The sequence below is a fragment of the Arachis hypogaea genome, chromosome 7, assembly GCF_003086295.3.
Source record: "Arachis hypogaea cultivar Tifrunner chromosome 7, arahy.Tifrunner.gnm2.J5K5, whole genome shotgun sequence".
NCBI lineage: Eukaryota > Viridiplantae > Streptophyta > Magnoliopsida > Fabales > Fabaceae > Arachis > Arachis hypogaea.
Genome location: NC_092042.1, coordinates 51,732,809 through 51,737,695, shown reverse-complemented (window position 1 = coordinate 51,737,695; position 4,887 = coordinate 51,732,809). Strand labels below are relative to the sequence as shown.

The window sequence follows — 4,887 nt, the reverse complement described above, 5'->3', positions numbered from 1 at the left end:
TGTTGGTGGGCTCTGTATGTCCAGGCACATTTTGTTGAATCCTTCCATGTAGTTGCAAAGACTTTCCCGTTCTCCTTGCTTGATTCCTAATAGACTTGGGGCGTGCTTAGCCTTGTCTTTTTGGATGGAGAATCTGGCCAAAAAATTTTTGGCCAGGTCGTCGAAACTCGAGATGGACCTAGGAGGTAGATTGTCGAACCATCTAATTGCCGTCCTTGTTAAAGTAGTCGGAAAGGCTTTGCTAACTTCAAAAATTATTGAGATGTTGGCCGGGATCTGTAGTGCCATCGTACAAAGTCATATTCGGGAGTTTAAAGTCTTTTGGGATTTTGGTCTTCATGATCTCCTTGGTGAATGGATCTTGTTCCTTGCGGGAGCTATCCTCATGAGGGGATCAGTTAGCTTTGGTCTTGAGATCGGCTTCGGGTTTTAGGAGTTTGTCCTCCAATTCCCAACGTCACCTTATTTCCTTTTGTAGGTCTTTCTTAGCCTCCCGTTGACGTAGGGCTTCATCCTGAAGTTATTTTAAACGGTCTTGAAGCGCCTCCATGGCTCCCGTGCTTGGAGAATTCTTTTGGTTGTTAAGTTGAGGGGTACCATTTGGTGTAGTGTTCGCATTTTTGTGCGGCATTCTATCCTCCAGATCTGAATTGTGGTCGTTGTCATGGTCGTCCACTGATGAGCGGATAATTTGTACGCTTTTTGGCATTGTTTTTAGTATGTTTTTAGTATGATCTAGTTAGTTTTTAGTATATTTTTATTAGTTTTTAGTTAAAATTCACTTTTCTGGACTTTACTATGAGGTTGTGTGTTTTTCTGTGATTTCAGGTATTTTCTGGCTGAAATTGAGGGACCTGAGCAAAAATCTGATTCAGAGACTGAAAAGGACTACAGATGCTGTTGGATTCTGACCTCCCTGCACTCGAAGAGAATTTTCTGGAGCTACAGAAGCCCAATTGGCGCGCTCTTAACGGTGTTGGAAAGTAGACATTCTGGGCTTTCCAGCAATATATGATAGTCCATACTTTACCCAAGATTTGATGGCCCAAACCGGTGTTCAAAGTCACCCTCAGAAATTCCAGCGTTAAACGCCGGAACTGGCACCAAAATGGGAGTTAAACGCCCAAACTGGCATAAAAGCTGGCGTTTAACTCCAAGAAGAGTCTCTACACGAAAATGCTTCAATGCTCAGCCCAAGCACACACCAAGTGGGCCTGGAAGTGGATTTTTATGTCATTTACTCATATCTGTAAACCCTAGGCTACTAGTTATCTATATATAGGACTTTTTACTATTGTATCTACATCTTGGTTCTTCTGGTTCCCTCTCTGGGGCCGAGGCCAATGATCACTCTTATTCTTATGTATTTTCAACGGTGGAGTTTCTACACACCATAGATTAAGGTGTGGAGCTCTGCTGTACCTCGAGTATTAATGCAATTACTATTGTTCTTCTATTCAATTCCGCTTGTTCTTGTTCTAAGATATCACCTGTTCTTCAACTTGATGAATGTGATGATCCGTGACACTCATCATCATTCTCACCTATGAACGTGTGACTGACAAACACCTCCGTTCTACCTTAGATTGGGTGGATATCTCTTGGATTCCTGATACATGACGCATGGTTGATCGCCTGACAACCGAGTGCTCGCCTGACAAACGAGCCAGCCATTCCGTGAGATCAGAGTCTTCGTGGTATAGGCTAGAACTGATGGCGGCATTCAAGAGAATCCGGAAGGTCTAACCTTGTCTGTGGTATTCTGAGTAGGATTTAATGACTGAATGACTGTGACGTGCTTCAAACTCCTGAGGGCGGGGCGTTAGTGACAGACGCAAAAGAATCACTGGATTCTATTCCGGCCTGATCGAGAACCGACAGATGGATAGCCGTGCCATGACAGGGTGCGTTGAATATTTCCACTGAGAGGATGGGAGGTAGCCACTGACAACGGTGAAACCCTTGCTTAAGCTTGCCATGGAAAGGAGTAAGAAGGATTGGATGAAGACAGTAGGAAAGCAGAGAGACGGAAGGGAAGGCATCTTCATACGCTTATCTGAAGTTCTTACCAATGAATTACATAAGTATCTCTATCTTTATCTTTATGTTTTATGCGTTTATCACCATACCCATTTGAGTTTGCCTGACTAAGATTTACAAGGTGACCATAGCTTGCTTCATACCAACAATCTCTGTGGGATCGACCCTTACTCGCGTAAGGTTTATTACTTGGACGACCCAGTACACTTGCTGGTTAGTTGTGCGAAGTTGTGTTTATGCCATGGTATTGAACACCAAGTTTTTGGATTCATTACCGGGGATTATTTATGTTGGGAAAAGTATTGATCACAATTTCGTGCACCAAGTTTTTGGCGCCGTTGCCAGGGATTGTTCGAGTATGGACAACTGACGGTTCATCTTGTTGCTTAGATTAGGTATTTTTTTCTTCAGAGTTCTTAAGAATGAGTTCTAGTGTTTCAAGGTGATGTTCTTATCATCACCAAAGCTGATTGATCTTCATCAATTTAGCTCTTGAATACAATGTCCTGCTGAAGCTTGGCTGGCCATGTCTAATTTCTTTAGACTGAAGCTTTAGACTAGCATTGCAATGATTCTTGGAATTCTCATTAAGAATTTTGATACCTTTATTTTCTTTTCCACCTAATTTTCGAAAAATAAAAAAAAAATTATTACAAAATCATAAAATCCAAAAAAATTTCTTGTTTGAGTCTAGTGTTTCATGTTAAGTTTGGTGTCAATTGCATGTTTCTGTTCTTCTTGCATTCATTCATGTGTCTTAAGGATCTTCAAGTAATTCTTGATGATTTCATTGCTCTGATCTTTGAATTCTCTTGACTTGAGTGTTTATGTGTCTCATGTGCATTCTCATTAGTGTCAGTAGTATACAAACTGCTAAGTTTGGTATCTTGCATGCATTGTTATTTAATTTTAGTTGCATTTTGATTATTCCTCTTTAGTAAAAATCCAAAAATATTTTTGATTTGTGTCTTTTCAAGTCAATAATACAGAGAATTGAAGATTCAGAACATATTGCAGAGGAATTGCACAGAAAAAGCTGGGCGTTCAAAATGCCCAGTGAAGAAGACAGACTGGCGTTTAAACGCCAGCCAGGGTGCCTGGTTGGGCGTTTAACGCCCAAAAGGGTAGAGTTTTGGGTGTTAAACGCCAGAATGTGCACCATTCTGGGCGTTTAACGCCAGGATGGCACAAGAGGGAAGATTTTGTTTTCAATGCAATTTTTTTTCAGGTTTTCAAAGTTTTTCAAAATCAAATCATTTTCAAATCAAATCTTTTCAATCAAATCTTTTTCAAAATCAATTTCTTTCTTTTTTTCAAAGATACTTGCTACCAATTAATGATTTGATTCAACATTTCAAATATGTTTCCTTTTCTGTTGAGAAAGGTTTAATGTTTGAATCATATCTTTTCTTGTTAGGCAAGTTATTAATTTTCAAAATCAAATCTTTTTAAAAATGTTTTTCAAATCATATCTTCTTAACCACATATTTTTCAAAATAGTTTTCAATCATATCTTTTTAATTTCTAATTTCAAAATCTTTTTCAAAAATCACTTTACTTCTTTCCCACTTTTATTTTCGAAAATCAAATTAGTGTTTTTCAAAATGTTTTCAAAATTTTTTACTTGATTTTCGAAAATTGCTTCGCTTCTTCTCACATCCTTCTATTTATGGACTAACACTATTCCTTAATGCAAAATTTGAACTTCATCTTCTTTGATAAGTTCGAATTTTCTACTTCTGCCTTCCATTTTTCTTTTCTTCTGACAACTCAAGGAATCTCTATACTGTGACGTAGAGGATTCCATATTTTCTTGTTCTCTTCTCTTTCATATGAGCAGGAGCAAAGACAAAAGCATTCTTGTTAAGGCTGACCCTGAACCTGAAAGGACCTTGAAGCGAAAGCTAAGAGAAGCTAAGGCACAACTCTCTGTAGAGGACCTAACCGAATTCTTCAAGGAAGAAGAGCTCATGGCAGCCGAAAACAACAACAATGCCAACAATGCAAGGAAGGTGCTGGGTGACTTTACTGCACCTACTCCCGACTTCTATGGGAGAAGCATCTCTATCCCTGCCATTGGAGCAAACAACTTTGAGCTTAAGCCTCAATTAGTTTCTCTAATGCAACAGAATTGCAAGTTCCATGGACTTCCATTGGAAGATCCTCATCAGTTTTTAGCTGAATTCTTGCAAATCTGTGACACTGTCAAGACTAATGGGGTTGACCCTGAGGTCTACAGACTTATGCTATTCCCTTTTGCTGTAAGAGACAGAGCTAGGACATGGTTGGACTCACAACCTAAAGAAAGCCTGGACTCTTGGGAAAAGCTAGTCAATGCCTTCTTGGCAAAGTTCTTTCCACCTCAAAAATTGAGTAAGCTTAGAGTGGAAGTCCAAACCTTCAGACAGAAGGAAGGAGAATCCCTCTATGAAGCTTGGGAAAGATACAAACAATTAATCAGAAAGTGTCCTTCTGATATGCTTTCTGAATGGAGCATCATAGGTATTTTCTATGATGGTCTCTCTGAACTATCCAAAATGTCTTTGGATAGCTCTGCTGGAGGCTCTCTTCATCTGAAGAAGACGCCTACAGAAGCTCAAGAGCTGATTGAATTGGTTGCAAATAACCAATTCATGTACACTTCTGAAAGAAATTCTGTGAACAATGGGACTAGTCAGAAGAAAGGAGTTCTTGAGATTGACACTCTGAATGCCATATTGGCTCAGAACAAAATATTGACTCAACAAGTCAATATGATTTCTCAAAGTCTGTCTGGAATGTAAAATGCACCAAGTAGTACTAAAGAAGCTTCATCTGAGGAAGAAGCTTATGATCCTGAGAACCCTT

The 4,887-nt window shown here is 39.4% G+C and overlaps 1 non-coding gene across 1 annotated transcript; it reads right to left on the bottom strand.

The window, feature by feature from the left end:
* Positions 1-4,415: 4,415 nt before the first annotated feature.
* On the bottom strand, positions 4,416-4,523 carry LOC112704478 (small nucleolar RNA R71). Its single transcript, XR_003155102.1, has one exon. It is a non-coding gene; the product is annotated as a small nucleolar RNA R71 (small nucleolar RNA).
* Positions 4,524-4,887: the final 364 nt, after the last annotated feature.